General features: G+C 42.7%; 1 pseudogene; it reads right to left on the bottom strand.

The window, feature by feature from the left end:
- Positions 1-5,404: 5,404 nt before the first annotated feature.
- LOC112069695 (peroxisome proliferator-activated receptor alpha-like) lies at positions 5,405-20,568 on the bottom strand (annotated as a pseudogene).
- Between the last annotated feature and the right edge of the window lie 6,627 nt (positions 20,569-27,195).

The following is a 27,195-nucleotide window of genomic DNA, read 5'->3' as shown; positions in this document are numbered from 1 at the left end:
TCCTGTCTCTGTGTTTGTGTTCTGCACCAGATAGGACTGTTTTCAGTTTTCACATTTATTGTTTTTGTTGTTTGTAGTGTTCACACATTCTTTATTAAATATGTTGAACACTAACCGCGCTGCATTTTGGTCCTCTCCTTCATCCCAGGAAGAAAGCCGTTACAGAATCACCCACCAAACTAGGACCAAGCAGCGTGGCAACGGGCAGCAGCGACAGCAGCAGCAGCAGCGGGACCAGGAGAAATGGACTTGGAGGACGTTTTGGACGGCAAGGGTTGCTACACATGGGAGGAGATCCTGGTGGAAAGGATCGCCTCCCATGGGAACAGCTGGGAGGAAGCTAGGAGAGCAGAGGCAACCGGAGAGAGGAACCGCGTTATGAAGGTCGGCGCTAGCACGGAAACCCGAGAAGAAATCCCAAAAAATTCTTGGCGGGGGGGGGGGGGGCTAAAGGGTAGTGTGGCGAAGTCAGGTAGGAGACCTGCGCCACTTCTCATGCTTACCGTGAAGGCGGGAGTACGGGCAGACACTGTTATGCGGAAGAGCGCACGGTGTCTCCTGTACGTGTGCATAGCCCGGTGCGGGTTATTCCACCTCCCAAACTGGCGGGCTAGATTGAGCGTTGAGCCAAGTGCCATGAAGCCGGCTCAACATATCTGGCCTCCAGTACGTCTCGTCGCCAACACAGCCTTACGCATGGTGTCCGGTTCGCCTACACAGCCCAGTGCGGGTTATTCCACCTCCCGCATTGGTCGGGCTACGGGGAGCATGCAACCAAGTAAGGTTGGGCAGGCTTCAGTGCTCAAGGGAGCCAGTACGCCTGCACGGTCCGGTATATCCGGCGCCACCTTCCCGCCCCACGCCAGTACCTCCAGTTCCAGCATCCCGCAGTCGCCTTATGTGCGTGGCCCCAGCGCAGTACCACCAGTGCCTACACCACGCACCAAGGCTTCAGTGCGTCTCCAGAGCCCTGTTCCTCTCCACGCACTCTCCCTATGGTGCGTGTCTCCAGTCCAGTACTCCAGTTCCGGCACCACGCACCAAGCTCCTGTGCATCTCCAGAGCCCTGTACGCACTGTTCCTTCTCCCCGCACTCGCCCTGAGGCCTATAGTGCGCCTCGAGAGTCCAGTGTGCCCTGTTCCTGTTCCCGCACTAGCTTTGAGGTGCGTGTCTCCAGTCCGGTACCACCAGTTCCGGCCCCACGCACCAGGCCTACTGTGCGCCTCAGCAGTTCAGAGTCGGCCGTCTGCCCAACGCCGCCTGCACTGCTCGTCTGTCCAGCGCCGTCTGAGCCATCTGCCTGCCAAGCGCCGTCTGAGCCATCTGCCTGCCCAGCGCCGTCTGGCCATCCGTCTGCCCAGCGTCGTCTGAGCCATCCGTCTGCCAAGCGTCATCTGAGCCATTCGTCTGCCCAGCGTTAGAGAGCGTCCGTCTGTCCCCGAGCCGTTAGAGCGTCCGTCAGTCAGGAGACGCTAGAGCGCTCCGTCAGTCAGGAGCCGCTAGAGCCGTCCGTCAGTCAGGAGCTGCCAGAGCCGCCAGCCAGTCAGGAGCTGCCAGAGCGCGGCCAGCGCCAGTCAGGAGCTGCCAGAGCCCGCCAGCCGCAGATCAGCGAAGCTGCCCCTCCAGTCATGAGCTGCTCAGTCATTGAGCTGCCCTCCAGTCATGAGTGCCCTGCCTAGCTCGTCCATCGAGCTGGCCTCCAGTCATGAGCTGTCCCTCCAGTCATGAGCTGCCCTCAGTCATTGTTACTGAGCTGTCCTCCAGTCATGAGCTGTCTCCAGTCATGAGCTGCCCTTCAGCCGGAGCTGCCTTCAGTCCGGAGCTGCCACTCAGTCCGGAGCTGCACTTCAGGTCCGGAGCTGCCATTAGTCCGGAGCTGCCTTCAGTCCAGAGCTGCCTCTCTGTCTGGAGCTGCTTTCAGTCGGAGTTGCCCTGTCGTGAGCTACCTCTCTGTCTTGAGCTACCTCTCTGTCTTGAGCTACCTCTCCTGTCTTGAGCTACCTCTCTGTCCTGAGCTCCTCTCTGTCCTGAGCTACCTCTCTTCGAGCTATCTCCTCTATCTAGGGGGGCCTTGGTGAAGGTTCCTAGACAAGGTCGGGGGCGAGGGTCACCACTCAAAGGACGCTAAGGAGGGGGACAAAGACAGTGGTAGAGTGGTGTCCTCGTCCTGCGCCGGAGCCGCCACCGCGGACAGATGCCCACCCAGACCCTCCTCTTGAGTTTTAGGGGCGTTCGGAGTCCGCCACCTCAGGAGGGGGGTACTGTAACGTCCTGACCAAGTTCTTATAGTGTTTGCTTGTTTAGTGTTGGTCAGGACGTGAGCTGGGTGGGAATTCTATGTTGTGTGTCTAGTTGTGTCTGTTTCTGTGTCCAGCCTAATATGGTTCTCAATCAGAGGCAGCTGTCATCGTTGTCCCTGATTGAGAATCATATATAGGAGGCTTGTTTTGTGTTGGGATTTTGTGGTGATTGTTTCCTGTCTCTGTGTTTGTGTTCTGCACCAGATAGGACTGTTTTCAGTTTTCACATTTATTGTTTTTGTTGTTTGTAGTGTTCACACATTCTTTATTAAATATGTGGACACTAGCCGCGCTGCATTTTGGTCTCTCCTTCACTAATGGAAGAAACCGTTACAGTAACGGATTACATGTAAGGGATATATATATTTTTTTTACTGTAATCCGTTACGTTACTAGCAGAAATATTGTAATCAGATTACAAAAAACTAGATGATTATTTAGGGATTACTTTTAAATTCAGAAAGGATGTTTGTGTAAAAAAATCTTTGACAATTCCCTGTTTTTCTCATGACATTCAAATCAGCATTTAAAATAGGTGCAAATTGACCACTATGTTGACACACCAAATGTGTTTGATGGATCGTGGGAAAAGAACAGGAATAGGTTTTTTGTAGGCTACAGTCAAAGTCTTTCAATGGTGCGACTGCTGTCGACATCCAAAGATTATCTAATTTGAATAAATGCTTGGAGGTAAGAATGACAGCAGTGTGTAGTCTACTGCGATACGGATATCACTTGGTATTGATATCTACATAACAGTGATATCTACAGCGCACTGATGTGAATCACACTGCTGCTCTCTCATTTAGCTATTTGCGCCTTACGGATTGTGGTTGTTGTGAATGGCTGTTCACAAATCTAAATGTGTATTTGAACCCAATAATAGTTGAATTCAAGAAGTTTAAGCTGCCTATCAATTATTGTTTTTGAATCCAGTGGTTAGCCAGTGAAAAATGTGCTCTTGCAACAGCTGCTTAATCCAAGCCCATGGAATAAAAGGGCTTTTATTGCTCAATCTAAATCATGCTGATATAAAAAAAAATCCATACACCTAATTGGCACATGCTCAAGCTTGTACATTTTTGATGGACTTAAAGGGGCAATCTGTAGTTGCTACATCCATTTTTGGACTTAAATATATATTCAATACCAGTCAAAAGTTTGGACATACCTACTCATTCCAGGGTTAAAAATAGTGAAGACATCAAAACAATGAAATAACACATATGGAATAATATGGTAACCAAYAAAGTGTTAAACAAATCAAAATATATTGTATATTTGAGATTCTTCAAAGTAGCTACCCTTTGCTACTCTCTCAACCAGCTTCACAGGGAATCCATTGATTCTTGAAGAATATAACTTATAAATGCCTCATGAGCTTAGTTCAACTGTCACACTCCATGAGAACCCAAAATATAAGCTTGTTTTACTCCAATGTTTGTAAACATTGTAAATGTAAACAAACTCTCTATAGCCTCATAACATAGTTAAAACAATAACTGTGATATCATGGATGGTCAGTCTTTGCATCCATAGCTCTGTCTATTAATCTGAGAGTGGTTACATTACTCCAGGCGCATCCCTCAGCTTTTTACCAAAACAGAGGCGGGGTGTCCATTTTGTTAATGTTTCATCTGTGGATTTGCCCTTTAAAGAGCTGCATATTATCAAGATATCAAAGTGTCACCAACAAAAAGGTAAACAATAGGCCTATAGCAAATGCAGCATATGGCATTCATTTTTCACATGTAAATAGCACTTTTCAGTAGTGCTCAAAGCATGCCATTCCATGAGCGCAGCATTTATTTTTCAACTCGAATCAATGAGCCCAATCAGTCCTCCATGACAACAAAATCAATTTCTGTGAATTCATGTGGCTCTCTGCAAAATCATAGCATGTTTTTGAACTACTGAACATAACACACCAATGTAAAATGAGATTTTTGGATATAAATATGCACTTTATCGAACAAAACATACATGTATTGTGTAACATGAAGTCCTATGAGTGTTATCTGATGAAGATCATCAAAGGTTAGTGATTCATTTTATCTCTATTTGTGCTTTTTGTGACTCATCTCTTTGGCGGGGAAAATGGCTGMGTTTTTCTGTGACTTGTTGGTGACCTAACATAATCGTTTGTGGAGCTTTCGCTGTAAAGCATTTTTTAAATCAGACACTGTGGCTGGATTAACGAGAATTGTATCTTTAAAATGGTGCCTAATACTTGTATGTTTGAGAAATTTGATTTYTGAGATTTCTGTTGATTTGTATTTGGCACCCTACAATTTCATTGGCTGTTGGCGAGAGGTTCTAGACAGGTTAAATTGTAATTGTGAATGTCATTCTAGGGAATATGGTGTACTGTATTTCTCCCTTAAGTGTGATCTCTAGCATCTTTACTTGTATAAGTACATGTGATACACCATCAAATTGGAATGCTGGTGTTCATCTGGTGTGATTGGCATAATCTTTGGTTTGATAAACCTATTCAGTATTTTGGAAGTCAAACAGTGAATTTGATAGATCAATGTGGTGTTTTGAATTTAATGAAAGTTCTTAAATCGCTTTCAAGTGGTGTCAACCTATGAGAAGAGGAAGCCGTGGCTTAATTGAGGCTTGACTTTAAAAACAAATATTTATAGCCACCCTTAAGAATGGATGTCATTCAAGGTTTATCTGTGCTGTTGTATTCACAATATAAGATTTACTGGCTGGTACACTGCCTGCATTGAATTTATAATACTTGCATAATTGTATGTGGTATGTAGAAGCCTGTTTAAGACTTCCATTGTTAAAAATGTACCATTTGGCTACAATATTGTGGGGGAAAAAAGGGAAAAATAGCATTGGAACAAGATAAAAAATGGGTTTTATTTACAATAAATATTAGTTTGTATTTGTTATTTATTAGGTTTAAAGGTGAAATATGCAGAAATTGCTCCGCCATTTCCTGGTTGCTAAAATTCTAAACAAGCAATGTATAGTGCAGAGAATCATTGTACCATCTGATCCACTGTGAAATATATTTTCAATAACCAAACTCATTTAAATTGTAACCAGTTGAAGCATTTTTTTGGTTTGATCCAAAGACAATTTTTTACAGTGTACTGCACTGGGCTGGCTGTTCATCCGTCATAGCTGCACCATAGTCAAAAGGGTCTGTGTTTTGTCTTTTACCTCCACAGCAGAGGATAGTGGCCTAGAACAGCACAAGGTCACTGTCGTCCAACTCTAAGGAGTTAAACCTCATGGCGAACTGGAACTTGGGCGCCGTCATGTCGCTGAAGGGCCACTGTAAACTCTTGAGGAACTCCCGGGTAATGAACCCTTCTCCGCTCACCACATGGAGGCCATCTTTGTTCATACAGGAGGCCAGGAGGCCTCATACACCCCTTACTTCAACAGTCACCTGCAGAGTATGGGGGTCAGTCAAGCCAGTTAACTTCAATTAATTCAGGAAGAAAATGTAGATTATATTAGTATAAGTAGTAGAAAACTATTCTCAGGTGGATTTTTTTTTGCAGAAGACTCATCCATAAAACAACAACAGACATTTCACAAGGAATATGATACAATATACACAACATAACATGAACCACACATTGCACATACATAAAGTTTTACAAAATCCTAAAACTGGTCACCCATTTGGTCATTCAGGTCCAGGCACTGGAAGCCTGGTACGGACTTGGCAAATTCTGTGAGCTCTGTCACAGTCTCCACAGAGAAGCATTGGGTGCAGTGGAACAGCCTGGCCTCTGCCTCCCTCTCCTGGAGTTCCTCGGGCCCAGACCCTGCTCCATCTGGGCCGACACCACCTCCTCCTCCACCTACCAGCTTGGCCATCACCATCTGCTCAGCCAGCTGGACTGTCTCCATGTCGTGGATGACAAAAGGCTGCCGGAAAGAAGGGAGAAAGACCAACCCAGTTTGTACATAATACAGTTTWATAAGCATAGTTACGTAATGTATAGTATATTACACATTCTGGACCGGTTTCCTGGGTCCAGATTAAACCTAGTCCGTGATTAAAAATCATTCTCAATAAAAAATCTTCACTGACAGTGTGTTTTAGCCCAACTTGGCTTACTCTGGGTCTGGTAAACGTGTCCTAAATGTTATGCATGATATAAGCTGACAGAGAGGGGCGCCAGTGAGCAGTCAATGACTAGGAGTACACTGTAAAACATTTTTATTGTCACAGTAAATTACTGTATAATCAACAGTAACATATTGTATATACTGAATACAGTAGATTACTGTAAATTCCATTGTGGAAAAGAATTCACGGTCAGGAAATATTGTGTAAAACACAGTAGCAGTTCACTTACCAATCAAAAAGAATGCCGCACAAAAAGCACACGGGCAACAAAATCAAAGCTCATCCTCTGGAGCAAGCGAGAAAAACATTTTTGCTAAATATTATTATATACATTTAATATTTTAGTCTTAGTTAATTGGTATCTGTTTTGTTATTTTATATACATTGCTTTCTTTGTGGCCGTGCTGTTTTATAATAAAGAAAAAATATACAATTAGAAAGGCACATCATTCAAATAAATAACTTTGTAAACCAAGCACACACAAAATAGAAGCTATATGTACAACTCAGGCCCCTTGTGGAAATTAAGCAAATTACACTTAGCCTGATTTCAAACAACTCTCACTCTCCCCTACCCTTACAATAGATTACAGTACCTGTAATMGTACCGTCAATGGATTACAGTAGAGGCATTGATAACATAAAACAGTTTTGTTTACGGTAACTTACTGGCAGCCAGTTACCTGTAAATTCCTGTAAAATAACTGTAATCGTTATCACATTTCCCAGCATGCTCTACTGCAGGTTGAATTTTTAGTTTTTAATATCTGTATTTTTGCATGTACATTGATTGATTAATCTTATGCTACACAAAGATAAATCATATCTTAATAATATACATGTTTCTAAACTAATCCAATGAGTTAGCTTTTTTGAACCCGTTACTGAAATGGTTGTTCCAGTTTAAATGGCTTAACTCAAGGGTGTCAAACTCATTGGATGGAGGGCTGCAGGTTTTTGTTATTTTCTTTCATTAAAGTCCTAGGCAACCAGGTGAGGGGAATTCCTTATKAATTAGTGACCTTAAGTCATCACTCAAGTACAAGGGTGGAGTGAAAAGCTGCAGACACGTGGCCCTCTGTGGAATGAGTTGGACATGTGCACTAGGTGAAAACAATAAGTGTGGGGATGACTTTATAAATATTCATGTTTCGTAGTTCGGAATAATTTGACATATTCGCTTACGATCTCACTTGGTGAAGGCCACAGGACTGAACATGGATGAATGCAACAACCACGTCTCTGTCTCTAACAAATACAGTCGTGTTAACTCTACAATTCATTCAAAAGGCACTCCGGGAAATATGCAAATGTCGCTTTACAGTAAGAATATGTTACCGTAAAATGATTGCAGTAGCATTATTGGTACTTTAAATAAATTAGAGTAACAGTATTGCATACCATAAATACGGTACCATGTTTTTCCTGTTTTACAGTAACTTACAGGTAACTGGCTGAAAGTAAAAACTGGATTTTTTTTACAGTGTGGTTTTCATTAAAGCAAAGTAATGAAATTCTCCCACTCACCGGTGTGCAGATCTCGTGCTTTAGCCTTGTTCATGTTGAAGTTCTTCATGTAGGCTTTATGGATCTGTCTGACCAGGGTCTTGTGGTCCACCTGCCTGAGGTCTCCTCCCGCCTCTCTCTCCCCCTTCTGACTGAGGCATCCAACCAAACCGGATAGCTGTGGGGTAGACCAGATAGATGCACACATACAGTAACAGTCAAAAGTTTGGACACAACTACTCAATTCAACCATGAAGGCATGATTCACACAGTCTCCTCTGAACAGTTGATGTTGAGATGTGTCTGTTACTTGAACTGCAATTTCTGAGGCTGGTAACTGTAATGAACTTATCCTCTGCAGCAGAGGTAACTCTGGGTCTTCCATTCCTGTGGCGGTCCTCATGAGAGCCAGTTTCATCATAATGCTTGATGGTTTTTGCTGCACTTGAAGAAACTTTCAAAGTTCTTGAAATGTTTCGGATTGACTGACCTTCATATCTTAAAGTATTGATGGACTGTCGTTTCTCTTTGCTTATTTGAGCTGTTCTTGCCATAATATGGACTTGGTCTTTTACCAAATAGGGCAATCTTCTGTATACCACCCCTACGTTGTCACAACACAACTGATTGGCTCAAACACATTAAGAAGGAAAGAAATTGTCATGCGGAGAGGAACAGGGGAACCCAAGAGCAGACTCAGACGAGGAGACTGGCATGAGGTAACCAAGGTATTTATTGAAACACAGGGGGAAGATGGGGTGCGGGCCAGGGGAAGCTCGGCGGGTTACAGGAAGCCAGGTGTGGAGGCTGAGGCTGAGGCTGGAGCGAGGGGAGTTGGGACTGGGTTAACAGGTCCAGAGAAGAATCCCAGGACGCAGTGGAGTGGGGGGTCCAGGACAGAGTAGCAGGATTGATGAGACGTGGGACTGGAGATGGGCCAAAGTCAGAGCGGGCAGAACTGTAGCGGAGAGGAAAACAGCATCAGGCAAGGGAAAACAGGCATAACACGAAAATAGGATCTTAGCAGGAACAACCGGCTAAAAACGACAGACTGACTGAGCAGAYGTTACGATCTGGCAGCATGGAAGTGGCAGGGCTGAGTATTTGTAGAGGTCTTGATTATGGAACAGGTTGCAACTGGTGGGGATCAGCTCTGCCTCCAGAACACCTGTCTCCGCCCACACAATCACACACACACACAGAGAGGAAGAGGGAGAAAGCACTGGGGGAGTGGTGGCAGGTTAGGCAGACACAGGATGAGAAGTAGAGGGCGTGTCAGGAGCAGATGTAACAGACGTTCCACAAATTAACTTATAACAAGGCACACCTGTTAATTGAAATGTATTCCAGGTGACTACCTCATGGTTGAGAGAATGCCAAGAGTGTGCAAAGCTGTCATSAAGGCAAAGAGTGGCTACTTTGAAGAATCTCAAATATAAATTATATTTTGATTTGTTTAACACTTTTTTGGTTACTACAGGATTCCATATGTATTATTTCATAGTTTTGATGTCTTCACTATTATTCTACAAAGTAGAAAATAGTACAAATAAAGAAAAACCCTGGAATGAGTAGGTGTGTCCAAACTTTTGACTAGTACTGTACACATGTCATTGAGTTTGCCGCACTTGTCTGTGGCTGCTCTATAACAGCCCCACGTTGAGAAGTGGCTTTGACCTCATTGAACCCCCGACCTCTACAAAGCTATTGTAGATAACTCACTGTGTGTGTGTGTGTGTGTGTGTGCGTGTGTGTGTGAGCGCATGTGAGTGTGTGGTGGTCCTGTGCTATCTCCACGTCCACAAGGTCATACAGTACGTTTACAAAAGAGTAACAAAAATTGTTGAGTAAATGTAAACACACATATACGACAAGCTCTGGAGTCAATAACAACTTCCTTTCTCCCTCCCTCCTGAGACAAAGATGTATTGACATCGAGATAGCTTTTATAGTTATATCATAGATGCATTCTTGAGATAAGAAGAGGGGATGCGAGACTGTCTTACAGTTMAACTATTTCCCTTGTTATTGGTTGTGTCCCAACTGGAACCTTATTTCCTGTGTAGTGCAATACTTTTGACCAGGGTCCAAAGGGAAAAGGGTATCCTTTGGGACATAGCTCTTGTTTTTTCTATAGTCCGTAGCCCAACATAGGATTGGTTTCCACTGTGTAGCGCTAACATGTATTATTTTCAATCCTTGTGATAAAATATATTTTGCTTTCTACATACTGTGGTGAAGCTGTGGGACAGTTTGTAAGGGAGGATGTCACTAAATCATGAAGTAATTGCTCGCAACTATGCCTGCTTGCAAGACGCTGCCCGGGGCTCTGAAACTGAAATAAGGTGGAGCGGAGAGTGCAGGCAGGTCTTGGAGGGGGAGCTGTGCTTGGATGAACATTTGGCTTGTAGCTTTTGCAAGTATCCTCATTGCACTCACCTTAATTAATGGGTCTACACCGGTAACGAATGTTCGTGGGTGGAGTTGTTTGTTTGGGGCAGTGGACTGTTTTCGTTGCGTTAAACCCCGAGAGGAAGTCCACCTTGTGTAGTGTACAGTGGCTTGCGAAAGTATTCATCCCCTTGGCATTTTTCCTATTTTATTGCCTTACAACCTGCAATTAAAATTGATTTTTTGGGGGTTTGTATCATTTGATTCACACAACATGCCTAAAACTTTGAAGATGCTAAATATTTTTTTCTTGTGAAACAAACAAGCAATAAGACAAAAAAACAGAAAACTTGAGCATGCATAACCATTCACCCCCCCCATTCTTCAAGACAAAACTGCTCCAGCTCCTTCAAGTTGGATAGGTTCCGCTGGTGTACAGCAATCTTTAAGTCATACCACAGCTTTTCAATTGGATTAAGGTCTGGGCTTTGACTAGGCCATTCTAAGACATTTAAATGTTTCCCCTTAAACCACTTGAGTGTTGCTTTAGCAGTATGCTTAGGGTCATTGTCCTGCTGGAAGGTGAACCTCCATCCCAGTCTCAAATCTCTGGAAGACTGAAACAGGTTTCCCTCAAGAATTTCTCTGTATTTAGCGTCATCCATCATTCTTTCAATTCTGACCAGTTTCCCAGTCCCTGCCGATGAAAAACATCCCCACAGCATGATGCTGCCACCACCATGCTTCACTGTGGGGATGGTGTTCTCGGAGTGATTAGAGGTGTTGGGTTTGTGCCAGACATAGCGGTTTCCTTGCTGGCCAAAAAGCTCAATTTTAGTCTCATCTGACCAGAGTATCTTCTTCCATATATTCTGGGAGTCTCCCACATCCCTTTTGGCAAACACCAAACATGTTTGCTTATATTTTTCTTTAAGCAATGGCTTTTTTCTGGACAGTCTTCCGTAAAGCCCAGCTCTGTGGAGTGTACGGCTTAAAGTTGTCCTATGGACAGCTATTCCAATCTCCGCTGTGGAGCTTTGCAGCTCCATCAGGATTATCTTTGGTCTCTTTGTTGCCTCTCTGATTAATGCCCTCCTTGCCTGGTCCATGAGTTTTGGTGGGCGGCCCTCTCTTGGCAGGGTTGTTGTGGTGCCATATTCTTTCCATTTTTTAATAATGGATTTAATGGTGCTCCGTGGGATGTTCAAAGTTTCGGATATTTTTTTATAACCCAACCCTGATCTGTACTTCTACACAACTTTGTACCTGACCTTTTTGGAGAGCTKCTTGGTCTTCATGGTGKCGCTTGCTTGGTGGTGCCCCTTGCTTAGTGGTGTTGCAGACTCTGGGGCCTTTCAGAACAGGTTTATATATACTGAGATCATGTGACAGATCATGTGACACTTATATTGCACACAGGTGGACTTTATTTAAATAATAATGGGACTTCTGAAGGTAATTGGTTGCACCAGATCTTATTTTGGGGCTTCATAGCAAAGGCAGTGAATACATATGCACGCGCCACTTTTCAGGATTTTATTTGATAGAATTTTTTTAAACAAGTAATTKTTTTCATTTCACTTCACCAATTTGGACTATGTTGTGTATGTCACTTACATGAAATCTAAATAAAAATCAATTTAAATTACAGGTTGTAATGCAACAAAATAGGAAAAATGCCAAGAGAGATGAATACTTTTGCAGGGCACTGTATATACACTAGGGGGCTTGGGAAACCAGAAAAACTTACCAAGCAAGAGGAGCTGYGGCACTCTTTTTGACTCTAACTAGCGATGACATTTGAACTTCCGTATCCGGTGTTACAGTTGAAGTCGGAAGTTTACATACACCTTATGTCAGGACCCGGTGCGAGAAACAGTCACTAATAATCGTCAGAACCCAGAAGATGAGGCAGACACAGCAGTACTAGAGATGGTGGTTTAATTAAAGAACAAAATCTTCAGGCAAAGAAACTAAATCCACWATGTCCAAAAATAAAGCCAAAAGGCACAAAATGGAAATCCTCCAAAATACAAAAGAAACTCCACAAAGTGGTGAAAAAACAGCAGGGAAAAACAAACCTCAAAAGACTACTCAAATAATACACAAGAACTAAACCAGAGAACCTCTGGAAAATCCAACAAGAGAAACATCTGAATAAAACAAGGCTTGGGCTGGGGCTGGGTGCTAACTTACAAACACTGAGCCAGGAACTGAGGAACACACAGGGTTTAAATACTAACAAGGGAATGACCTACAGGTGCAAACAATAATTAGAGCAAGAAAAACAAAAGGTACAAAAAAGGTGCAATGGGGACATCTAGTGACCAAAACCCGAACAGTCTTGGCCAAAACCTGACACCTTAGCCAAATACATTTAAACTCAGTTTTTCACAATTCCTGACATTTAATCCTAATAAAAATTCCTTGTTTTAGTTAGGATTACCACTTTATTTTAAGAATGTGAAATGTCAGAATAATGGTAGAGAGAATTATTTATTTTAGCTTTTATTTCTTTCATCACATTCCCAGTGGGTCAGAAGTTTACATACACTCAATTAGTATTTGGTAGCATTGCCTTTAAATTGTTTAACTTGAGTCAAACGTTTCGGTAGCCTTCCACAAGCTTCCCACAATAGTTGGGTGAATTTTGTCCCATTCCTCCTGACAGAGCTGGTGTAAGTGAGTCAGGTTTGTAGTACTTCTTGCTCACACACGCTTTTTCAGTTCTGCCCACATATTTTCTATAGGGTTGAGGTCAGGGCTTTGTGATGGCCACTCCAATACCTTGACTTTGTTGTCCTTAAGCCATTTTTCCACAACTTTGGAAGTATGCTTGGGGTCATTGTCCATTTGGAAGACCCATCTGCAACCAAGCTTTAACTTCCTGACTGAGATGTTGCATCAATATATCCACATCATTTTCATTTCTCATGATGCCATCTATTTTGTGAKGTGCACCAGTCCCTCCTGCAGCAAAGCACCACCAAAACAGCTGCCACCCCGTGCTTCACGGTTGGGATGGTGTTCTTCGGCTTGCAAGCCACCCCCTTTTTCCTCCAAATGTAAAGATGGCCATTCTATTTTTGTTTCATCAGACCAGAGGACATTTCTCCAAAAAGTACGATCTTTGTCCCCATTGCAGTTGCAAACCATAGTCTGGCTTTTTTATGGCGTTTTTTTCCTTGCTGAGGGGCCTTTCAGGTTATGTCGATATAGGACTCGTTTTACTGTGGATGTAGATACTTTTGTACCTGTTTCCTCCAGCATCTTCACGAGGTCCTTTGCTGTTGTTCTGGGATTGATTTGCACTTTTCGCACCAAAGTACGTTCATCTCTAGGAGACAGAACGCATCTCCTTCCTGAGCGGTATGATGGCTGCGTGGTCCCATGGTGTTTACACTTGCATACTATTGTTTGTACAGATGAACGTGGTACCTTCAGTCATTTGGAAATTGCTCCCAAGGATGAACCAGACTTGTGGAGGTCTACAATTTTTGCACCAAAGTACGTTCATCTCTAGGAAACAGAACACGTCTCCTTCCTGAGCGGTATGACGGCTGCGTGGTCCCATTTTCTGAGGTATTGGCTGATTTCTTTAGATTTTTCCATGATGTCAAGCAAAGAGGCACTGAGTTTGAAGGTAGGCCTTGAAATACATCCACAGGTACACCTCCAATTGACTCAAATTATGTTAATTAGCCTATCAGAAGCTTCTAAAGCCATGACATCATTTTCTGGAATTTTCCAAGCTGTTTAAAGGCACAGTCAACTGGGTGTATGTAAACTTCTGACCCACTGGAATTGTGATACAGTGAATTATAAGTGAAATAATCTGTCTGTAAACAATTGTGGGAAAAAGTACTTGTGTCATGCACAAAGTAGATGTGCTAACTGACTTGCCAAAACTATAGTTTGTTAACAAGAAATTTGTGGAGTGGTTGAAAAATGAGTTTTAATGACTCCAACCTAAGTGTATGTAAACTTCTGACTCCAACTGTATATGCCTGTTTACAAATGCTAGCTACATGTCAGGCTAGTCTGATGTTCTATGCTTTACAACATMACTTTTTAGCCACAGAAGCAAACATGTTTCTTTTTTAATTGCAATTTCTGGAGCTTGAACTGCTATTACTACTCTGGAGAAGAAGAAAAAAAAGACAGTGAAAATTGTCCAACCTATGTGAAGCATTAACAAGGAAAGACATGTTCAACACTTTCGGATGTCGGATGCCAGATATGACGACTTGTTTCAGCGGCTTGCCCCTCACATCTCGAGAGCACGAGAGAACTCACAGCTGGCCCATAAGTGCTGCAGAAAGCCTGTGTGATCCTTCGGTTTTTGGCGAGTGGCTGCACACAGCCAAGTCGGGTTATAATTTATATGCTAGGAATCTCAACAGTATGTGCAATCGTCATGGAAGTGTGCCAAGCCATCTGGCATGTCCTGAAGGAGGGTTTTGTTGCTTATCCCTCCGTGGCAAAATGGGCAGAAATCGCCAGAGATTTTGGGGATCGTTGGAATTATCCGTTCGGATCCGAGATTCGGCAGACGAATACTACACCTACAAGGGCTTTTCCTCAAATGGTCCTGATGGCAGTCTGCGTTGCAAGGTACCGACCCACCATACGCTATATACATATGATGTGAATATTATGCCGCTACAGACGTTGTAATGACATGCCTCACATAAAAGTTATTTCCCAATAACAGGATGGGGGTCTATGTCTAAAGCACAGGCTACACAGTTGTTACAGTATACATTTGATAGCCTACATGTTCCTGTTCAATACTAATGGAAACACTTATTTTTTGGCCATCTTGATGCCATGAATATCTACAAATATCGTCACTCAAGAGCCAGAAGAATTTCAGAGAACTGCTTTGGGATCCTTGCTGCAAGATGGAGGATCCTGGAACGAGCCCCTGAGGTTGCCCCAGAGAAAGCTGAGACCATTGTGAAGGCCTACGTGGCCTTCCACAACTACCTTTGCACCACAGACATTGACAACACAGATTCATCAACACGGTACATCCACCCCATGTTTATTGACCACTCCACATCCACCTGCTTCCAGGAGAGTGGAGACAGGTGGTATATGGGGACACCAGCTTCGTGGACCCAAGAAACATGTCGTCAGACAGGGCAACCAGAGTTGCCATAGACGTGCACAACAACCTCAAGGACTACTTCCTCACACCAGAAGGTCAAGTGGCTTTCCAGGATGCTGCTATCACGCGTGGCACCCTACAGTAAATGTTGGAGTGTGGCTTGGAAAATATGTGCAGAAATACGTTCTCTTCTCCTGGTGGATGACTGTTTGTGTCATGTTGTGAGCTACACACTTGGTTTTGCTCTTTTTCTTATTCACATTTTACAAATCACAATAAAGAGTACTATAATGACAATTACTTAATCCTTAGTTTTTCATATTTTTTGGGAGGCTAGACCCTCAAGACATTTAACTAACCTTGTGTTGTGTAGTGGCCTTTCAATGAGAACTGTCTTGCTATAGCAAATGGGTGAGTATCTGTCCAGCTGTAGACAATAAGGCTAGAACCTCGAGACATTATCTTCATCTACAATGAGGTAGAATGATCTACAATCATGTACAAAGCAGTAGAAGTTTACTGAGTGACTGATTCAAAACAGTAATATTTTCTGCCACAAGTGCAATGTAAAACAATGTAGTACACAGGTGAAAAGTGTGATGAAAGGGGAAATAAGAGAAATAACTAAGTAAACACCATTAARATGAGAATGAGGAAATAAGTATAAAAAACATGCACAAAAAAACTCTGTAAATTACTCACCCCCCTAATATATATAAAAAAAATAAAATAAAAAAAAAGCAAAAGCACACAAGAGTTTTTGGGGTGAGATAAACGGGAGACGTTGATCAGCAGGAATAGTATCATGGTATCATGACGTTGTAGACGGCCTTTGCTGGACACTGATGCTGTTTCTGTAACTCCTGCTGACGTTTCTTTAAGTCATCCACCCGCTGCGTAATGTCAGTGTCCAAAGGATTCTCAGCTGTCTTCCTCTTCCAGCCATTGGAGCTGGGTCGGGGAGATGGGGTGGAGGTTGATGGAGTTGCAGGGCAGAGAGACAGTGGGTTGGGTGTTGGTGAGAGTGGCCGGGAATGGGCCCTCAGGGCTCAGCTCAATCTCTGGACTGTCCAACCCTTCCCCCCTCCAACACCTACAAGCAGATCGCGAATACATTAGACTACAATGCAAGCAATCTATAAATATCTCCATGGGCTCCTCTGAGTTAAAATGTTTACCCAAAATAACTGATTTCATAAACTTCTCAATCTAATTAACACACACACACAGCACAATGTCTGTTTTCTGATGTTTGAACTAGCCCTGCTATCATTATGATAAKCCAGGCACTGAATATTTCCCKCTCACACATTCTCCTATCCAGAAAACAGCTGATTTCAAATGATCTAACTAGGTCTGCTAAACACAAGACCACAAACACACTAARTGTACAAAAGGACTCGGCTGCATGTTGGTGTCTGCTGACGATGTTTTACATGAACACGAAGCCAATCGGTGTCTGACAATCGGTGAGACACACACCAGTGGCAGCTCGACACCTCGTCTCCTTCACCCTTTTCATATTGTGAACATACCGGTCCCGAATCTTTCTCCATGTTTCTTTGATATCAGTATCGGTGTTCAAATTTTGTGATATCTCCCTCCAACTGTTGACATTTGCTTGATTGTCCATATACAACCGCATCGAAGCGTTTTAAAGGTTCTCGTATTGTCTCACCAGCTCGCACAGACACTCCTCCAAACTGGACATAGACATAATTGCGTTTAGCAAATCTGAAAATAAAAAGTGGAAAAAAGGTAGCTTGCAAGTAGTAAAAGGGGAAGTAGCTGAACGTCCATCTCTTCAGTGTTTATACCAGAAGGGATGCTGGAAAATATGTGATGTTGTGACTAGGGTGGGCATTCTAGTTTCTTTATTTCTATGTTGGTGTGGTTCCCAATCAAAGGGAGCTTTCTATCGTTGTCTCTGATTGGGGATCATATATAAGTTGTCCTTTTTCGTTTGGGTTATGTGGGTAGTTGTTTTCTGTTTAGTGTCTGCACCTGACAGGACTGTTTCGGTTTTCCGTCTTTGTTATTTTGTTTGAGTGTTTTGATTAATACATTTACCATGAACACTTACCACGCTGCGTTTTGGTCCACTCCTTCATACGACGATCGTTACAGATGTAGACACAGGGGCGGGACAGACGTTGCTGTAACGCTCGTCGTTAGGCGAAAGAGAGGAGGACCAAGATGCAGCGTGGTGAGTATTCATTTTAATAGAATACTATAACAAAAACCAACAAACAAACGACGACGAAACAGTCCCGTAACGTGAACACAGAAACACAGTAACAGGAACAATCACCCACAACCCACAATACAAAACAGGCTACCTAAATATGGCTCCCAATCAGAGACAACGAGAAACACCTGCCTCTGATTGAGAACSATATCAGGCCAAACACATAGAAATAGACAAACTAGACATACAACATAGAATACCCACTCATATCACACCCTGACCAAACAAAACATAGAAACATACAAAACAAACTATGGTCAGGGCGTGACAGTTGCGAAACTCACTCAATACTGCCCTTCTGTCTTCTTAAGGAATGATACATCGGGTCTAAATGTCCCTGGAAAAAACTGCGTCGCTTGACGGAGCATATTACAAGGAGCTGCCCCTTTTGTGAAAAAAAAAACGACATTGCAACACTGCACTATGCTCTGTTGGCCCTGTTTGCCTATTGTCTATAGACCCCTTCAACAGGGGGAAGTTGCCATTCGCTGCTGGGTAGGGAAGCCGGCAACGAAGACAGGTAGTGAAGGTGAATTTGAAAAACCAGATAAGATATTGGGGTTGCTAGGAGTGTGAGTCATCTCCCTTGCTTTGTAGCGTGCTTTTGGACATGCAAATTAATTGGCTAAGCTTTATTGTAGAAATTCTACACATGGGACACTAAAAGTCAATCTTAAATGAATCAATCTTTATTAACAGTTAACTGGAGAGGTTCCAACAAACTTGAAGCACCATAGTGAACGTCTGTCAGGAGCTCTACCGGGGCAGTCACATTAGTTCTCCTATATACTGCAGACAAGTTATATTTGCATGATTTAGATTATTCATCATTCATAATTAATTCATCATTAAAGTTTGCTTCATTCATATGACACACCAATACTGTCTCATGGATGTGACAGACCAGTAACGCACAAGGCTTCTTCTCTCTAAGCTGAGACCTTGAAACTGAGATATCTTTTGTTTTCAAAACAAGGTTCTGGGCGTACTGACAAATTACAGATACTGAATGTGAGGATTCGTCACTTGCATGAACACAGAAATTGGTTATTAGAAGAGCACAAACATAACATTTTTCCATCATAGCTTTCTCAGTGTTTGTAAACAGAGCGCGCCGCGAGTGTAGTGCACTTCTTTATTCTATGTAATTAATCAGGCTGAAACCTACGGCGATCAACCTGAATCCGGGTATAGCCTATTTGTTGTTCTTGTCCAGGTTTGGGCTTTTTCAGTGCCCCTTGAATACAGATCCACTGCCGGTCTGCCACTCAGACCGGCCCAACAGTGGTGCACACGCCCAGACCCCATGCTCAGCTAGGAGAGCCAAGTGTTTTAAATGTTACATTTAAATGTTCAATGTTATGTCTAGGTCTTCTTTTGTTGGCTTAGTCTTGTTAAATGGGTTATGTGGGGGCGAACAATACAGGGATTGCAGACTGCGTATTTCAAAGTGGGGGGGTTCTGTGACTTTATTATCAGGTGTGGATCTCTGGACCGTGTGTAGGCTATTATGCCCCTGTGTGCAGTGAATTTTCATGTTTGTACAATTGTGTTTCATTGGATCTAGGCCAAGTTTGCAGTGAAGTAGTAGTAGGACCTTGGATGTTCAGTTCTCCTTAACCATATACCTCACTAGTGTGTGTGTTGCGTCACTTTTTAGCGGATTTGTCGCACTTACTAGCCTGTGTGCCTTCTGATTGGGTTACAGAGACTGCAGGAATTTAGTAGGTCGCCTAGCATTTTATGCACGCTGCCTTATGAAATTGTGTAAGTAATAAAAATAATTGTTTGCTATTTTTGTGTTGAGTTTTGGTGTGTCCTATCCTCTGAAGCTGGACCATACCGGTCAAAAAAGGTGGTGGCAGTGTCACGCTACTCTGCTCAATCCAGTACTTGCCCCACCTCTCGGGTGGTCAGGCAAGCTTTGTTACACTGCTATTTTATATACTATTATACTACTATTATATACTGGGACACTCGGGGACTGACTACGTTCTTACCATTGTTGGACATGCCCACAGCAAGGCACTTGTGGAAGCGACAGTATTGGCACTTGTTGCAGTTCTTCTTCTGTATTTCACAGTGTCGGTCACACTTGTCATATTCCAACTTCAGTCTGATGGTCCTTCTCAAGAATCCCTGTCAGAAAGACAAAGATAGTACCTTTAAATGTGGTTAACAGAAGCAAACAGTACACACTTTTTAGAATCAATATCTAGAACTAAGAGTAAGGAAATAGGCCATATATACACTGTAACTGCCATTAAGTAGGCTACCTACTTTGTTTATGTGTAATTGCAAATAATTCCCTGACACCATTTTGTTTGACACAAGCCTTGAGGGCGTGGTGGCATATTTCGCTGATAAAATTCCTCTGCCCTCATTCATCAGATGTATTGCATATAATAAGTCTATAGCAGACTTTTTGCGATAGAGACTTCAGGAATTTGGGTCAGCTCATCTCACTCAAATTACAGAGGACGTGTGTATTTTTATGTCCATTCAGGAATGTGAGTAGGACATTAGAGGTTATGTATGTGTGTCTCTGTCTGCCTGCCTGCCTTCCTCCCATTCTGGCTAGCTGTCTGTCTGGCCTGAGGAAGTGTAAGGGATATGTGTGTGTATTTGCGTGTTTGTGTGACCATGGTAGAAAGGCCAAACATGCCCACACAAAAACACACACATGCATACCCAGAGCAATGGAATTCTCCGACCCAGGGCCAGTGCTGTAATACGCAGGGTACAGGTCAAAGCTGAGTGTGTCATCCCACTGAGTGTGTCATCCCACTGAGAAATATCTTCAGTCCTTGTGTCTTCCATGTCTGTGATCAGGTCTCCACACAGCGGTCTGCCCAGAAGGGACTCTACCAAAGGGGACGAAGGGCTGTATGAGCCTGGCATGTCTAAATCAAATCAAATCAAATGTATTTATAAAGCCCTTCTTACATCAGCTGATATCTCAAAGTGCTGTACAGAAACCCAGCCTAAAACCCCAAACAATGCAGGTGTAGAAGCACAGTGGCTAGGTAAAAAATCCCTAGAAAGGCCAGAACCTAGGAAGAAACCTAGAGAGGAACCAGGCTATGAGGGGTGGCTAGTCCTCTTCTGGCTGTGCCAGTTGGAGATTATAACNAGAGAGAGAGAGAGAGAGAGAGAGAGAGAGAGAGAGAGAGAGAGAGAGAGAGAGAGAATTAGAGAGAGCATACTTAAATTCACACAGGGCACCGGATAAGACAGGAGAAATACTCCAGATATAACAGACTGCAGACTGACCCTAGCCCCCCGACACATAAACTACTGCAGKYTAAATACTGGAGGCTGAGACATGGTACCATGGTACTGGTGGACCAGGATCCAGATCACACATCAGATGGCTGTATAGAAAGGGAGAGAGAGAACAGGAGGGGAGGAGGAGAGSAGGGAGAGAGGGAGAGTGAGAAAGAGAGAGCATGTATGAAACAAGGGAGGGAATTTTGAGTCATCTTTTCTAGGTAGTGTATAACAACCTCACTTCCTGAGATAAAGAATGTTACATACAGGTCTAGTGATGTTCAGACTCACACAGAACAAGGAAGGGAAGGTCAGGTCACTTGCTTCAGTGTGTTTACTGTGAGGGAGAGCAAACCGTCCGTGCCCACTAAGTCAATYCTGGACTGGGTCTTATCACCTTATTACTCACTGACTCAACAAGGCTACCAAAGTGCACATTCCCAGATAGGATGCATTACAGTCCATGGATTCGGGTGTGATGCTGTTGTTAGTGAAGGACAATGACGTGAAACTATAACTTTAAGTGCTTTCCTCTTCTCATCTTCCTCTCAATCCTCCTCTTTTCTTCATCTTCGCGAGAATGCATTTTACATAATCTGCACACAATGATCCATTGACACACGGACACAGACAAAGACACACACGATCACAGACCAAAACATCTTCAGGGAATGCCTACAGCCCTAGTTCCAGTGATGTTCCACCCCAAAATCCTAACAAACTAACACGCAAGCAACGCAACACACATACTGTATAAACACACACATACACACACTCACTGACTAACACACCTCCAGGTTCTGTTATGTAYCCTAGTGAAGTCCAGTGAAGTTCCATCATGGGGAGCTGGTAACTCTATACCCCATGGCCCATTACTCTGTACAGAGAGAGATGTCTATCTATGSATCTCTGTGTGGTTCCACTGTGTGGGACTAGATCTGACTAACTAAAACACACACAGCTGCCTCTCTTCTCACTCTGTGGTTGGAAACATCTGCCGGAGACATTGTAGCACTGTGGGTGAATATCCCCCCTCTGTAGCTAACACTTAGTCCTGCAATGACCCTTGAAGGTATGCAGGCAGCTGTTGGTATATTCTGGACATACAATCGACTGTCTAGAACTTKTTTTGTTCATCGTTATTGATCAGCTGTCAGATGTTGATCACAAGAGGCAGTTGTATCTAAGTCTTGTTATTTGTTAGCTATAGACACTTTAGATAAAGCTACTGCTACAGCATCCACTTTCTTGCTACCACCAATGATTGTAGATCACAGTATGACTAATGATCTTTCCAAACACTGATTGATTCAGACATACACAGAGGTTCCCAGCAGCAGCACATTTCCAAGTAAATCTACCAAGACGCTCAATCCCAGACTCTTTACCGATTTCATCTGAGCTCCATCCAAAACTGAGACTGAAGTCAATTAACCAGCTGTTCACATCTGTCCTCTTAGGAAACGTCCACCAGAGAATGMTTTTAAAGGAATTAGAAATACATCAAAACACAATCKTGTTGAAGTTAAGACCCTTTTCAACTAATATAAACATTTATATTTAATTTCAATGAAATGACGTTGAACCAACTTGGAATAAACGTTGAATTGACGTCTGTGGCCAGTGGGCAGCGTCCTCAACCTTTGAGCACTGACCGACACGTAAATGATTTTCACAAAATGCGGCCCTCCGTTGAATTTCAAAATCCCGATGTGGCCCTCGAGCCAAAACGTTTCCCCACCCCTGTACCGAGTCCATYTGTGAGTGTGTATGCGCGTGTATGTGTGTGTTCGGCTACGTATTTGGGAGTAATCACAGACAGACCTGATGRACTTCTCATTGTTTTCAGCAGTATAAGACAGCTGTAGGTAGCTACTCTGTTGAACCATCTTCCACCCAATCATATACCACCCTCCAACTCCCGATAACTGCCAGTCAGGCCTACGTGGTGCGGCCTGAGAGATGCAGAGAGGATCAGACATGACATGAGACACAGGAGAACCTATAAACACCAGTCTATCGTATCTCCCGATCACTTCAGAGGTCATTATGCCTTCAGTTAGGCTATTCCCTAGGGGTCCATAATCCAGACTGKCTGGAGGTATATTTTTGGATCACAGTAGGTGAAGAAACATCTCTGAGCCAAGCTCAACAAGGCAAAGCAATAAATGTTAACAGATAATATACCTCTATAAACTAGACAATTCGGCACGACAATAACATTGGTTACCAAAGTTGATTGAGATCATAAGGTGAAATCAATAAAACAGACCATGTCAAAGGATAGCCTAAAGTACAACATGGCAAATAACAGCAAGCATGGCACGTAAGTAGTATAGCTAACAATCAGARATTGACAAGAAGTTGACTTGGTCTACTATGTATCTCAAACAATTGATATTTWTCACTTACAGCTATAGGCAAAAAGAAATACAGTCAGGTCAAAAATTATTGACAAATTTGATAAAGAAGCAAAAAAGACTTGTCACGCCCTGACCGTAGATTGCTTTGTATGTTTCTATTTTTAGTTTGGTCAGGGTGTGATGTGGGTGGGTATTCTATGTCTGGGTATTCTATGTTGTAGGTCTAGGTTTTCTGTTTCTGTGTGTTTGGCCTGGTGTGGTTCCCAATTTGAGGCAGCTGTCTATCGTTGTCTCTGATTGGGAGCCATATTTAGGTAGGCTGTTTTCCCACTTTTGTTTGTGGGTGGTTGTTTCCTGTTTAGTGTTTTGTTTCACCTTTCAGGACTGTTCGTTTGTCGTTTTTGTTGTTTGTCAAGTGTTTTCGTATTTTATWWAAAAAATATGACCACTTACCACGCTGCACCTTGGTTCTCCTCTCCTTCTCCAGACGACAAGCGTTACAAGACTGTATGAAATAAATAAAACAAATACATTGTATGCTCCAAAAATTGTGGAAATTATTTTATATTACTTGTGTTAGGTTCTAATTTTTTTGAGTAAATAACTCACAGACACGAGAGTAGCTTAACCAAGTTTAATTCTTCCCAAAGGGTCGTTACAGCTGTAKTTCAGACAAAGACATGTTCCCACCATCACAAGTATATATACTCCACTTTAGACACCCTTCCTTCTGTCCAATCCTTACATATTATGGTTCAACAGAAAGAGGGTAACAGGATAATAAACCATTATTTCTCCCTTCAGGTGATCTGACCTGACCTCCTGACCTTCTAACCTCAACCCCTCCTTCGCCTAATCCACAGATGTCCTCTCATATCAACTATTGCACTCCCGATACTCCCTACCATCCACCCAGCACATTCCACTGCCACTCTGTCTTTCTACAGAGAACCATTAACTTCTCACTCCTTTATATGGAATGACATCAATGATGTCGCTCTTGCTGCTGGTGATTCTCTGATCCACCTCTACGCAGACGACACCATTCTGTATACTTCTGGCTCTTCTTTGGACACTGTGTTAACTTCACTAGGGTAGGGGGCAGCATTCGGAATTTTGGATGAAATGCATGCCCAATTTAAACTGCCTGCTTCTCGGACCCAGAAGATATGATATGCATATAACTGGTAGATTTGGATAGAAAACACTCTAAAGTTTCCAAAACTGTTAAAATAGTGTCCGTGAGTATAACAGAACTGATTTGGCAGGCGAAAACCTGAGAAACATCCATTCAGGAAGTAGTTTTTTTTTTGGTTTTGTAGTTTTCTATTCAATGCCATAACAGTATCCATTGACGTAGGACTCAAACTGCAGTTTCTATGCCTTCCACTAGATGTCAACAGTCTTTAGAAATAGTTTCAGGCTTGTATTCTGAAAAATTAGGGAATAAGAGCATTCGGAATGACTGGACACTAAAGTGTCGCAGCGCTTTTTCATGCGCTCGACAGAGAGAGAGCAATTCTTGTTTACCTTTTAAATTGACAACGTTATTGTCCGGTTGAAATATTATCAATTATTTAGGCTAAAAACAACCTGAGGCTTGAATATAAACATCGTTTGACATGTTTCTATGAACTTTACGGATACAATTAGGATTTTTTTTGTCTTTCTGTTTTGACTGCGTTTGAGCCTGTGGATTACTGAAGAAAACGCGCAAACAAAACGGAGGTTTTTGTATATAAAGAGACTTTATCGAACAAAAGAAACATTTATTGAGTAAATGAATGTCTGCTGAGTCAACCATATGAAGATCATCAAATCAAATAATCGTAAGGTATGCTATCGCCGTAAAMAWTTTTTTTWATCTGACACCTTGGACGCTAACGTCCCACATACCCAAGAGAGGTTAACTAACCTCCAGARGAGCTTCAATGCCATACAATTCTCCTTCCTTGGCCTCCAACTGCTCTTAAATGCAAGTAAAACTAAATGCATGCTCTTCAACCGAGCTGGCCGCACCTGCACGCCCATCCAGCATCACTACTCTGGACGGTTCTGACTTAGAATATGTGGACAATTACAAATACCTAGGTGTCTGGTTAGACTGTAAACTCTCCTTCCAGACTCACATTAAGCATCTAAGGGAATAAGAGCATTCGGAATGACTGGACGCTAAAGTGTCGCAGAGCTTTTTCATGCGCTCGACAGAGAGAGAGCAATTCTTGTTTACCTTTTAAATTGACAACGTTATTGTCCGGTTGAAATATTATCAATTATTTAGGCTAAAAACATGAGGATTGAATATAAACATCGTTTGACATGTTTCTATGAACTTTACGGATACAATTTGGATTTTTTTGTCTTTCTGTTTTGACTGCGTTTGAGCCTGTGGATTACTGAAGAAAACGCGCAAACAAAACGGAGGTTTTTGTATATAAAGAGACTTTATCGAACAAAAGAAACATTTATTGAGTAAATGAATGTCTGCTGAGTCAACCATATGAAGATCATCAAATCAAATAATCGTAAGGTATGCTATCGCCGTAAATTTTTTTTTTATCTGACACCTTGGACGCTAACGTCCCACATACCCAAGAGAGGTTAACTAACCTCCAGATGAGCTTCAATGCCATACAATTCTCCTTCCTTGGCTCCAACTGCTCTTAAATGCAAGTAAAACTAAATGCATGCTCTTCAACCGAGCTGGCCGCACCTGCACGCCCATCCAGCATCACTACTCTGGACGGTTCTGACTTGAGAATATGTGGACAATTACAAATACCTAGGTGTCTGGTTGACTGTAAACTCTCCTTCCAGACTCACATTAAGCATCTAGAATCCAAAATGAAATCCAAAATCAGCTTCCTATTTCACAACAAAGCATCCATCACTCATGCTGCCAAACATACCCTCGTAAAACTGACTATCCTACCGATCCTTGACTTCGGCGATGTAATTTACAAAATAGCCTCCAACACTCTACTCAGCAAATTGGATGCAGTCTCTCACAGTGCCATCCGTTTTGTCACCAAAGCCCCATATACTACCCACCATGCGACCTGTATGCTCTTGTTGGCTGGCCCTCGCTTCATATTCGCCGCCAAACCACATGGTTCAGGTCAATTATAGTCTTTGCTAGGTAAAGCCCGCCTTATCTCAGCTCACTGGTCACCATAGCAGCACCCACCCATAGCACGCGCTCCAGCAGGTTATTTCACTGGTCAACCAAAGCCTATTCCTCCTTTGCTGCCATTCCTTCCAGTTCTCTGCTGCCAATGACTGGAACGAATTGCAAAAATCACTGAAGCTGGAGACTCATATCTCCCTCACTAACTTTCAGCATCAGCTGTCAGAGCAGCTCACAGATCATTGCACCTGTACATAGACCATATGTAAATAGCCCATCCAACTACCCTCATCCCATATAGTAATATATTCTTTTTTGCTCCTTTGCAACACCAGTATCTCTACTTGCACATTCATCTTCTGCACATCTATCACTCCAGTGTTTAATTGCTAAATTGTAATTACTTCGCCACTACGGCCTATTTATTGCCTTATCCCAATCTTACCTCATTTGCACACACTGTATGTAGATTTTTCTATTGTGTTATTGACTGTCGTTTGTTTATTCATGTATAATACTCTGTGTTGTTGTTTTGTGTCGCACTGCTTTGCTTTTATCTCGGCCAGGTCGCAGTTGTAAATGGAACTTGTTCTTCAACTGGCTACCTGGTTAATTAAATAAAGTGAAAAAATAAATAATATGACCTAAAAAAATATACTATGCGTCTGATTGATCATGTCTTTATTAAAATCATCAATGTTCAAAGTTTACCCTGAATCCACAGTCCCCCCTCTTGAACAATAGTGTCCTAATGTTCAATTTATATAA

The sequence above is a fragment of the Salvelinus sp. IW2-2015 genome, unplaced genomic scaffold, assembly GCF_002910315.2.
Source record: "Salvelinus sp. IW2-2015 unplaced genomic scaffold, ASM291031v2 Un_scaffold1082, whole genome shotgun sequence".
NCBI classification, from domain to species: Eukaryota; Metazoa; Chordata; class Actinopteri; order Salmoniformes; family Salmonidae; genus Salvelinus; species Salvelinus sp. IW2-2015.
This window is presented reverse-complemented; position numbering and strand designations above follow the sequence as displayed.